The sequence below is a fragment of the Lygodium microphyllum genome, chromosome 24 (genome assembly GCF_053477565.2).
Source record: "Lygodium microphyllum isolate KBCC chromosome 24, Lygodium_microphyllum_v1.1.10, whole genome shotgun sequence".
Lineage (NCBI taxonomy): Eukaryota > Viridiplantae > Streptophyta > Polypodiopsida > Schizaeales > Lygodiaceae > Lygodium > Lygodium microphyllum.
Window position 1 is genome coordinate 98,489,466 of NC_141158.1, and position 13,078 is coordinate 98,502,543.

The 13,078-nt window shown below is 42.4% G+C and overlaps 2 pseudogenes; one reads left to right on the forward strand and one right to left on the reverse strand.

Annotated features, from left to right (window-relative positions):
* Positions 1-13,078, forward strand: part of LOC148015425 (plasmodesmata-located protein 8-like) — a 70,461-nt pseudogene that overhangs the window by 7,373 nt on the left and 50,010 nt on the right.
* Positions 1,509-2,148, reverse strand: LOC148015426 (uncharacterized; annotated as a pseudogene).

Sequence of the window (13,078 nt, forward strand, 5' to 3'; positions counted from 1 at the left end):
TTGATTTTATATATGAGCATTCGCATATATCTTTGCCAATGTGTCAATAGTAATCAGTCTAAAAAATGCCTGAAATATCTTCATTTTCAACCAATGTCATAAGTTTTCAGCTCCCTTTCTACATGACATAAATATTTTCTTTTAGCTTTAGCCATGGCTGGAAGAGACTTATAACAACCCATACTATTGACTGTACATATATACACATTTTCTAGAGACAGTTTCTATAGCATAAGGAGGTTCAATCTTTTTACATGACGCACTGCCATTGTCTTCTTTTATAGCAGTGCAGCCCGAAAGCCCTTGAATTCTCGGGCATTAGGAGACACATGATAATCAATAGTCGATCTTTGTTTTGATGATGTTTAACACATATAGTAAGCAATTGGACAGCTCGTTCATTATCCTTGCTTCAGATTCGAGCGTAGGAAGAACCATCATCAAGAGCTTTTGTTTCCAGGCAGGCTTCAGAAATGTAAGGTTGCCCAAGAGTGATAGGGTAACTACAAGAGTCTTGAACAAAAAAGTGAAATTTGTCTTTTACATCTCCAATAGTTACCTGCACATTAGGACATGCAACATATAACTCCCCAAAAGATTTTTTTGCAGCCCTCATTTGCCAACCTAGATCAACATCTATGGGCCATCCGCTGTCAAAGGGTTTTCGAAAGCAAAGTCGCAACCATAGAGGTTCTTGAGAAATTCCAAGACAGAAGATCAATCGAAGCAAATAATCAAGACAAATATGATGTCAAGTAACAATTGTATTACTGCCAAGTTATCTCTGAGCATAGAGAAACATCATAACAAACCACATGTGTTCTATGCAATTGACCCATGCCATGTATACAAGTCCAAGCTTATGAGAAGCAAGATTTCAAATGCACACAATTGACAACAGTTTCTGCCTGCTTTGCATCATCTATATGTGATTGCAACAGTTGACAAATCTGTGCCACCCTCTCATGAGCAGTATGAAAACTGAGAATAGCTCTTCAAATCATGACAATTTGACTCTTGAAAATGATGACTTTGTAAACATAATCAAGCTTCTGATTATTATTGTTATAGCTGGCCATGCGGCAGAACTGGTTGAAGATGGTGAAGGAAATTAATGGGATGTTCGCATCTAGTTTAAAGAGATGCATCAAGGAGCCATGGTAAAGTCCTGTTTCCATAAACTACTTGCAAGCATGCGACATAACTTCTTAACATGTGGCCTTCTGGATAGTATACTGCAATTACAGTAGGGGCTTAGAGCCTTTCAACAGTAGCCAATTGCCTTTTTCCCCTTGCCACTTTTCTAAATCTAATAGCAGAGTGACTGATAGCCTTTACTAACGATTCTCAATACATCATGATGGCTCCTCCAATTCACTATCTTTCTACAGGTTGCCATTGATTCATCTGAATAGAAGGGTAGATAGCCAATCAGCATTTCATACATGATAGCACCGAGTAATCACCACTTGTTGCTTTCTCTCCCCCAAAACAGAGGTGAATAGCGAACCATCGTGCTCTGATTAATGTGATCTTTAACTCAACTTGGTCGTCTTGACTTGTGCTAACATTCTTGGCGTACAGTACATGCCACAGCTTGGGCCCAAAATCTTATCTGTTCTTTCATGTCTATAGAGCCATCAATTGGGGCTAAGATTCGCCAGCTATGTAGGGGACGTCTAGGCTTTTGTAATAATCATGCCTCAGTTTGAACTGCTCTGGTTCTTGAAAGTGTGAAATTTGAGCTTTCCAACTGGAAGATACTCCTCTCCACGCTGATGTCTCAATGCAAGAAACATGCTGACAATTCGTGGAGTGAGATCGTCTTGGCTAAAGTTGAAACCCAGGTCCATAAACCCCTGGAGTTCTTCAAAATCTACATCAGTCATACTTCTGGAGTTTTTCCGCCGATACTTTTTCCCTGATTTTTTTGTTAAGACCTCTTGGCTCTGAAGCTTCCAGGGGAGCAATCAGATATTTTGTAGCCGCGTGCTTTGGAATGTCCAGAACTTCAGGTTCCTTCCGAGCCGGAGTAACCTGGCTCATCCACTAATGTACTGGTCCTGGTAATCTGCATACAACCACTGTAAACATAAAATTGGATATTTTCATCTCCCCAAAAAGCCCATTTGAAAAAGCTCCTTCCATCATTGGCTCTAGAAAAGCGGCCCTTAGAAAAGCATACAAGCCCTCATCTTCATATCATAGCTTACAATGGCTCTTTCATATCATATGCTTTCAAATTGCCTCCAAACTTTTGAATTCTTTTGCTTGATCATCACAATACAAGCAAACAAAACCCCTTGTCACCTTCAAGCCAAGATAATGCAGCATTCCACGAGATTACGCTACAAAGTCGATGCTTGTCAAACACTTTTTATGCTTTCGCAAATAAACCACACATGGCATACATACCAACCAATGCACTGCCAACAACAGTATCCTTTTCTAGCCTCTCATTACTATATTACCATGCAGAATAAAGATGCAAACATAACGACTAAGTATGTACAAAGTATCAAATCCCACACACACAACTTTTGGGTGGATTTCACACCTCAGATGCACAGCAATACGACACCGCCACTCTCATAGAGACTCCTTGCCATGACGTTTATCTTCGAGCCACGGTCTAAGATTGAAATACATGGTGTTTCTTTTTCTCCAATTTTGATGATTGTCTCCGTTGTTACTCTTGCCCAATGCGTACGGGAGTACTGACTACTTGGAATGAACCGAGCCTTTTTCTCCTCATGCATATGCTGTAGAGGACATTCTTTTTTAAAGGTGGGCTATCCAACTAGTTTGGACCAGCTGACCATTACATTTTCAGCTTTCACTTCTTTAATTTTTTCATTCATGCTTTTTTATCTTGAGCTTCAATTACTGCGATTAATTCTTCAACTGCTTCAAGATGAATTCCTTGTGAAGTCAGCTTATCTTCATCCTGCACAAAAACTCGAAGAACTTGCAAAAAAGCATGCACTGTTCCTTCAACTTCATCACCAACATATTGTCTTTTCTTTTTGATTGCATTAATAATTACATCATGGAATTCACGTTTGGAAATTCCAAGAATTTCGCCTAAGGTGAATTCAATTTTGCTTCCTAGAATTCATTCTTCTACACTACAAGATATAGACCTTATAGCGACGTTTAAAGCGACGAAAATACAAACAACAAAATTTGCCTCCGTCGTCGCAAAAAGCGCCGTTATTGACGACGCCGTAGAATCGTCGCTATATGCGTCGCTATTTGCGACGCATATAGCGACGGTTGTAGAGAATTTGCGATGCTCATAGCGACACCAATAGCGACGCGTGCAGTAAATTTGCGACGCAAATAGCGACGGTAACAGAGAAAAAAAAAATTTGTGGCAGGGCAGCACATATAGCACTGTGTGCTGTATGAGAGCCATACAAAATAGTTTCTACACTCCTGCATACAAAGCGTTTGCAAACAAAAAGAATGTATACTGAAATCATAAAACTGATACATGAAATAAATACATGATCACATAAAATGCGATTGGTACAATCATGAAACGATATCACTAATACATAGAAAATGTCTACATAGATCGGGTGACTAAAAACTAAAGGTGTGTGAGCTCTAAGGATCCAAGGGCGAGCTACAAATCCTCATTCCCCGAAAGCTCGACCCACTGCAAAGGAGCATCAAACGGATTCTGCAGAAAAAGAAACAACATATCAATCCACCATACAATAATACATTCAAATATCTCATGGTAACTACGGACAAGAAAGATGAGTGACTTACAGAGCCGCCGCGTCTATACAATCGGTCGATCAATGCCCTAAAACCGTGCCTCTCTGCATATCGAGTCTCAAGGCCTTGCGGATCGCGATTTGTAACGGAGTGCTGCAAAGAAAACAAAATGCTAACTGTTAGAAACATGATTGTCAGTACAAAGAATATCTCAAAAAAACAAATAAGCAAAACAAAAGAGAAACTTACAAAGTCCTCCAAATATGTCCTGTGACCGCCACTCCCAAGATGATGCACCGATCCGGCCTCGATTCGTACCCTCGCCGCCTCGTGGTGCTGACTCCAACGTCCTGGAGAATTTGTAGCCTCCTCCCTCAGTCGGTGCCAGTCGTCTGCATCTAACCACTCGGGCTTTGGAGCCCCACTCTTGATTGCCTTGCGTGCGTCGGATCGTCTATGTGACATGTATGCACGCATGCAATCCATCATCCAGCCCGTAGAGAATCTATCCACTGCGGCTGGTACCGGGAACTCCTCGTGCAAGGATGCTACTATGTAGTCCTTGCTCCCCTCCGGTATGTTCCTCCAATGATCCAGGACGTTGTGCCGAAAAACTTGTTGGCACAACTCCCTCATGCGAGCCATCACCCTCCTCCCCTCATCATTCATGATGATGGCTCCTGACCTGCTATCCACTAGGTATTCATAACCCCTAGGAGTCTGAATAGAGGACGTCTTAATCTCTTTCTGTGAGATCCATTGCACCAAAGTCGACAACTTGTAAATGGCCCCGCGAATTTCCGGAGTTAGGCATCCCGCGATCGCGATCGGTAGGACAAACTGCCATAAATGATAAAGCATTAAGAATAATGGTCACTTTTCAAATTTCAAAATGTCCACGCTAATTAAAATCCATTATGTTCACAAACCTGATATATCTTATGCCAATCATGGGATTTTAGCCCAGACATTTGGTCATCTTTAGAAAATGCGGACATGAGAGAACGCATCATACCCGTCGGAGTGCGGATAGACTTGATTACTTGCTTCACAATGCGCTCTTCTTTGGTAGACAAAACCCAGGGAGCGCGAGGAAGCTGCACTCCTCCTTCAGTACTCGACTATGGCCAAAGCGCCTCCATCTTACCTACCTCCTTTAAATCCATTCATGACCCTATAGTGTCTCTCTTTCCTGTGATGTGGTCCCATAGCAAGCTGCCCAATTTTTGAAAATATACATGGGATCCAACAAGTGGTTGACCTCTAAGTGGGTCCAATATGGCATCTCGTAGAAAACTGAGAACCGTCGCATTCCATTTGGATGTGATTCCAGGTTTACCATTTTCAGCTTGTACAAGCTTGCAGCGTTCATACGTGCTAGAGGTCGTCCAAGAAAACCTTCCCTGAGTTCATGATCCTTCGGCAAGAAAGCGGTGTGTCCTTGATATACCATCTTCTTCATGGTTCGTGACCTTCGGGAGTCTAACTATGGCCCACACAATGGACATGCATGATATCCTTAGGTAACCAGACCTGCAAGGCGATCCACGACCTAGTGAATACTTAATTGAATGAAATAAAATATAGATATTACCAGCGAGAACAAAGGTCTGCTCACCTGAGCACTCTCCCAATCCCGGAAAGTCATGCATCGTCCATATGAGAATGGCTCGAATGTTGGCTGACCACCGACCATCGCGCCTGCTTATATCTTGCACCGTGACCCCCTCCTCCGACAAAATCTTAAGCTCATCGACTAATGAACGAAGATACACGTCTATATTTTTTACTTTGTAGCGGCTTGGGACGAGCAAGCTAAGGATGAGATGTCCTTTCTTCGTAGAAAGCCATGGAGGGATGTTGTAGTTGACAAGCACTATAGGCCACACACTGTAAGAAGTCGAGCGCAGACCGAATGGGTTCACACCATCCATGGCGAGACCGAGCCGAAGATTCCTTGGCTCTCGTGCAAAGCCTGGGAAGGTAGAGTCAATGTGGCTCCATACGCGCGAATCTGCTGATATTCGTTGAACTCCATCCGTGGACCTATTCTGCACATGCCACGTTGTCAAGCTTGCCATGGCAGACGTGCGAAACATGTGGTTTATGCGGGGGATGAGCGGAAAGTGTCTGAGAACTTTTTGAGGGATGGTTTTCCAACCTTGGAATGCACCATACAATCTTATTTAGACAAGGAGAAAAGAAGTCAGGGATCTAGTTCGATAGCTCATGAGCAACTCTTGGTTCATACTGTCTCTACTAAATGCTCCTTTTTCAAGAAGAAGGGACATCTTGTCAATAATTGTTGGAAAAAATATCCTGAAAAAATGAAGTGCAACAAATGTAGGAAGATAGGGCATATTACCAGTAAATGTTCTACCACCCCTAAAGTACCAAAAGAATTGGATGCCAACATTGTCTCCAAAACATCTAATGATTGAATTTTCTAAGAACTAAAAATCCCCTACTTAGAAGCACTCTTGTAGCCTAATTTATAAAGGCATCCCATTTTGGTTGGGGGGGCATTAACATGTCTTATATTCCAATACCACTCCGGCATGAAGGGGGTGCTAAGAGATAGGCATGTGAACCCCATGTATGCAAGGGTAGATAAGGGTAGCTAGGTGTGAATGAACTGGAGGGCAAGGGAAACCCTAAGCCTAGCCATCTAGAGGCTATTTAAATAGCCTAAATATCACTCTTAATGTAGAGGAGAGTGTACCAATTGTACTTGTGAATAACTCATTAAGCAAGATCCTCTTGTACTTTAGCTCTCTCTCTCTCCCTCTTGTGCACACTCTCTTGCTCTCACTCTGATATTTCAACATAGCCTAGGGCTACTATGTGGATTGCTTATGTTGACATATCGTGTTTTGGCCATCGATGGTGGCTAGTATGGGTTATGAGCCAGGTAGTGATTGACCATCTTCTTATTCTTTCATGGATGCATTAGATCGTCCAATGGCATATTCGCTGGAATCCCCTTGCCATTTATGCAAGGGGCTTACCTAATAATTTGATGCATTTAGTGTAGGGCTTGAGCAACTCATCCCCTTGGTCTAGTTTTGTGCTTCAATATGGTTATGTAGGGACCAAGGGTTTGCTTTCAGCAATAGGTTGTTGAATGATGTGCTTTATGGTTGATTCCATGTTGTTGGAAGAAGATCCATTAGCCTTATCTGCCATGGAGGAGAAGGGTTCATATGCCTTTGCCGAAGACTTTTTGAATGGAGGAGTCTTTGCGGCTATCTCAAAGATTGCTTCTTCCCTCCTTCTTGTGTATTCCCTTGATTATGCTAGAATTCGCCATGCCAATGAAGTTAAGACTGCAAAGAAAGGAGGGGAACGTCAATTCAATGGACTCTTGGATGCCTACAAGAAGACTCGTAGAAAGTTTTTATAAATTTGGGGTTGTGATGGTAATGACACTTACAGAGAATCTTTCGATTATCCGGATGGATCTAGGAGAAAATCCTATAGAGCCTAGTGTTTTGAGAGAAGGCATTCTGTTTCGAAATTTGGAGGGAAAAATCAAAAGCTTTGTATCCTCAAAATGGCCTTATTAATGCTAAGTTGAGATTGGGGGCACTCAAAATTCAAAAGGGGTGCATTGCTATGGAATTTAGGGGGAAGCTAAGAAAAGAGGGGATCATTAGAAAAGGAAGGACGTCTACAGGGGCTAGCTGTCTTCGATGGGGGAACGAAGAGAGATCATTAGGAAAGGCTGCTATGAAAGAGGTGATGCAAAGGAGGGAGTTGACGGCATTGAACTCGAGGAAATGAAGCCGACGATGGTATTGCTACGATGACAGCAAAAGAACGAGTCAAAGCAAAATAATCGAGCTTCTTTCTGATGAAAACAAAAAGACAACTTCAGCGCTCTGCTGCAACAATACCATCGGGTGAGGACGGTCAAGCAGAGGAAGTAGCATGAAGGGATGGAAAGTGGCGTAGTAGGAGACGAGGGACTGAGGTGCGAAGAAGGCTAGTGCCAAAAAGATCCCGCTCTTCGACGAAGGCGAGAATCCTCTCAATGGTGCAATAGATAAAGAAAAGGCGATAAATCTGCAGAAGACATACTGATGGTGATGGAGACGAAGTTGACGAAGACATGGGCGAAAAAACAGAAAAACCAACGAGCAAGCTAAGCGAACTCTAGGATTTGATGACAGGAATTATGGCACATCACTTGGCTCTCCCTTAACAAATAAACCTTTGTCATTCCAGAATGCCAATGATACATGTCCTGACTATCTGAAAGCTATTGATTTTTCTTGGGATTGCACAGGATGTTTGTAGATGCATTGTGGCTTTTGTGCTGCACAAACTAATCAGAATGCTTCTGGATCTTATCTCATATCCTAGTCTACAATTGGTGACGGCTGTAAAGCACAATCACGGGCATGATATACAATCGGCATCTTCCATCTCTTCTATTGATGTAAACATGATATCTGGGGAAGCCACGTTTTAGAATCCTCTGTGGCCGCCGCTGCCTCTTCAAGTGCTAGCGCTCCGTCAGCTTTCGCCAAGGTTGGTGTGAGGAGCCAGCTGAAGCCTTTGTCATCAGATTTTGTGTGCCTTGTTCTATTCTCAATATCTCTGGTCCAAAAAAGGACCCTTGGAACCATATGGATAGCTGCTCATCTTCAGCGCAAGCTTCGCAAGAAGCACATTACTGAGACGGACATTTGTGAATTTGTAAATAACATCATATATTCTGAGTGAGGTGCTTGGTCAGATCCGTCGAGTATTTTACAGAAGTGCAATTAACCTGCTGTTTGATGCTCTTTTAAGCAACTTGGAAGACTGATCCAAATAATGGTTCAGATTGTATGCCTTATGAAAAGCAATTGGAAGGCAGCAGTAGGTGTTTTGGGAGACTTAGCTGATGCTTGGGTGCTAGTGCTGCAACTTTGTTTCACTCTTTATGCTTCTACAAGAACTCTCTGTAGCAGTTCCAGGCATCTAAAGATCAGTATAGCTGAAAGAGACAGCAGATTGGACATCCTTGACTAATAGCCACAATCTATCTAGATGAATTTGAATGCAGTAGTCTTCATCCGGTTCTTCAGTACAGTTGTTGAAGAAGTTGAATCAGAGCTTGTAAAAAAGGAGAAACATTCTGTCCAGCTTGCTTACAGATCGCCCTAGTCTCTGTTAACACCTAAATAAGAGTGGAGATAGAGAAGCAGTAATAAAATAGAAAGATCTTTGGTTACCAAGGTGAGGATCACTTGCTGAGATACCAAAACTGTTCATGACAGCATATAAAGAACATGGGCTTGCTCAGTTTCTTTGTTGTAACTCTACGAATTTGACAAACAATATAGTGATCTTTGGCATCAAAAATTTGACATGAAGCATCTATTTCAGTCATTTACAACCTATATGCAGCAGCAGCAAGCTCACGGGAAACGTGATAGTGATGCCATGGATGCCTTGAAAGCTGTCCAACAGGAGATGAAGCAGTTCAACGGCCAACAAGTGTCAACTTACCTACATTTGTATGAAGAAAAGATGAAGTTTTTTGGGGTTTCTCAAGATGTTTGGAGCCGCTACTTCTTGTGGATCGTGGTTCGCGCACTTGAAGTCCGAATTTCAGAAATTCAAGGAACACATGCCGGTTGGGCAGAGTTTAAAAAAGCATTAAAAGATGAATATTTCTTGGAGGATACAGGTCTTATGAACTGTAGAAAATTTTTAGCATGGGTTTCTATGCCTAATAAGGGACTTTTAGTTACCGCCCTTCTGCGAGAGTTTGAGAGCCGCTATGATCAGTTGGATGGAACTGAGCAGCAAGCTTTGGAGATGCAAAAAGTGGAATTATTTTTACAAGCTGCTGATGCTGATTACAGGAAAAGTTGGATGATCTTTTGGAAGATCAAGCTACCGATTTAGGTTTAAAGACCGAGTGGAGGCATGTCATTGATGCTGTGAATGCGCTTGTTAAGAAGCAGCGCAGGAGAGTACGATTGCATCGTAATACAGGATCTGCATCTGAAAAATCTTTGGAGACCTCTACTTCTACCCCTGCTGCAAGTTCTATGCCTAAGCCTACTCCTCCTGTTGTAAATCCACCAGTTCCTGCTGCTCCAGTGCCCTTATCCGTAGATGACGTTATTAAAGGCTTGGCAGATTTGACAATAGAGGTAGTCAATGCTAAAGTTGGGAGGTTAAAAGAGCAAAACACAATATTAGTGAGTTTGGGAATTTCCCAATTCCCATTTTTTAGATACTAAAAAGGTGGCACACAGATAACATGCCCATAAGTTTCTCAAAACCATATAATGTGACCTATCGTTGGAAAGCTCTTGAAAAATGGAATCTATTAAGCTATCGAGCGCTTGATTTGGAGTTATAGTGTTCAAGTTATGATAAATCCAAAGATTTGACCACGTGTCCCAAACTCATGGAAAATTTCCATATTCCCCAATATACTATTGCAACTTATGTCAGTACCTGCTGTAGCACCTGCTCCAGTGACTGCATTTCCAGCTGGCCAGAGAAAAGGGAGACGATGTATTTGGTGCAATAGTACAAAGCACCAACACTGCAGAGATTGTGATGCTTTTCAGGAAGCGCGTAAGAAGAACGTAGTGTTTTGGGGACAAGATGGGAAGATATGGCTGACAGAGACTGGTGCTCCTCTTGACACGAACTTTGGTAAGGGAGGCATGAAGAAGCTTGTTGATGATATGGCTGCGCGATCAGCTTATGTGAGTGTTAGAGGAGATGCTTCAGCTTATGGAGTCCAGCTTGAGCAGAAATCAGATGGAGACTCAGCTTTATGGTCCTCTGCCTTGGAGATAGCAAGAAGAGGGAAAGTTCAGGCATCCACTATGACTTGTGTGGGCTCTAGCATTCGAGGAGAAACGGGATGGGATTCTCCTGTTGACAGGTATTCTATTTTTGCTTATATGGCGAAAACACAGGGTTTAGATGCCATGGTTGAGAAAAAGTGAAGAAGAGATGAGGAGGGTCTCAGCACCTCCAAAAAGACTAGAGGGGGTGACTTTGTTTCGCCACCTATTACAGCTCCACCTATGACGAGTTCTCCAGCTCAATCAGGTCCTGAACAACCTATGGGAGACAAGCAGATGAAAGAGAAGAGGCAACCAAGAAAGGAGCCAGGATTCAAGCTCTTGTCAGACATTGATATGCAGACGGATATGAGTAAGATTTTCATGAAAGAATTTTGAATAGTGAAGTCACTTTTACTGTTGGAGAAGCTCTTGGGATTGCTAGAAGAGAAATACAGGATCAGATGCAAGATCTTTTGCGGAGGAAACGACATGCGATGGAAGGACCTGCTTTACAGGGATTATGACATGGAGCTCTTGGGGAAGAGCATGATGATGCAGTGATGGTTGAGAATGCTTCTATCAATCCGCAGTTGGAGAAAATAGTTCAGCCTATGCAGTATGAAGATGATGATACCCCTGTCCTCATTCCTCGCAGCCATTTTTCACGCAGTCATTGGGCTAGAGCAACCACTCAGACGGTGGTAAAGATTGGAGAGAAACAGATTTCTTTGGTCGCTTTAGTTGATCATGGTTCCGAGATTAATATTATTGCTCGAGGTGTTTATGAGAGTGGCAAGTGGCCTATGGATGCAGAGCATGGCTGGCGCATGAGAGCGGCCAATAATACTTCTGTTGATATGTATGATGCTTGTCCGAGCATCAGAATTTCTATTGGTAATGTTGAAGAGGATTATCATTGCTTTGTTCAGGATTCTTGTTCTTATCCGATTATTCTTGGACAGCCTTTCATTACAGAAGCAAGAATGGAGACGAAAGTGATGGATGATGGTTCAGCCTATGCACGGATACGCAATAAGGATGGTATGCGAGCTATTCAGTTTATGACTATTGGAGTAAATCATCTGAGAAATAGGAACTCCTTGCGTGAGGCACCACTACCTGCGAAGGAGTTGGATTTTCATTAGGTACTGCTGTCTTGCGAGACGCCAGTGGTACGAAGCGGAGAAAAGAGATCTCGCCTCCTGGCAGCCAGTCTTTCTCCACTAATTTTATTGGTTTTTCTTCAGATAGTTCAGTGAGTTATCAGAAAATTTCAGATTTGTCTAGAGCTGCCAGGCAGTACATTGGTCGTAAGGAGAAAGAGTTGAAGGTTGCTGGTATTTTGCAAGTAGAAGAGCATGTTGATGGGCTATATGAAGGGATGTCTTATGCGGATACATTGGCTGAGATGGGAACTATGCTGAAAACTGATGTATGTAAGGGCTCAAAGATCATACCTATGCAAACCTTGGATATGTTTCAGGAAATTTCTGATTTTATGCTGAAAACAGAGTTAGAGGCTGAGAAAACTCAGCAAATTGAATCTATGGCTGATCTTGATCAGCTTTCAGAGTTGCAGAGGGCTGAAACCTTTCAGCCAGCAGAGTTAAATGCTGGAAAAATTCAGCATATGGAGTATCAGGCTGCACCCATGTAATCCATAGAGCCGAGGGCTGAAACCATTCAGCCAACAGAGTTTAATGCTGAAAAATTTCAGCATACAGAGTTTCAGGCTACACCCATGCAGTCCATAGAGCAAAGGGCTGAGATCTTTCAGCCAACAAAGTTGAGAGTTGCTGAAAATTTGCAGAAATTGCAACAAAGAAAAGAGTGCCTGACTGATGCCAAGGTTGATACGAAGTATAAAACAGTTGATAAGAAGGTTAAGCTGGTTCAGGGCCGCTTCCTTTTGATAGTGATGAGCAGATAGAAAAAGCTATGAAGCAGCCTATGTTGAGAGATCCTGCAAATATTGGACATAAATTTATAGCTGAAACTCTTGCAGAATTGAAGATTGGAAATGATGATTTCTTGCTTCTAGTGGAGAAAGAATGTTTTAGAGAGATGCTTGGACGTCATGGTAAGGCATTTGCTTTCTTTCCTCATGAAATTGGCTGCATTAGTCCCGAATTGGTTGTGCCTATGGTCATCTTCACTGTCCCTCATGTGCCATGGAATATATGTCCTATACCTATGCCTAGAGCACACTTGCCAAAGCTGATAGAGTTGCTGAATGAGAAGATTAAGATGGGGATTTTGGAACCCTCTTCTGCGCCCTAATCTAACACGTGGTTTATTGTACCAAAGAAGAATGGTACCTTGAGATTTATTCAGGATATGCAGCCCATGAACAAAGTGACAATCAGGAATGTGGGAATAGGTCCAATTGTGGATGAGTTTGCTGAGGCTTTTGCAGGACGAGCCATCTATTCTCTAGGTGACTTGTATTCTGGTTATGATCAGTTTCAACTTGCCTTGGAAAGTAGGGATATTACTACTATGCGGACACCTATTGGTCTTGTGAGGATGTGTACCTTGCCTCA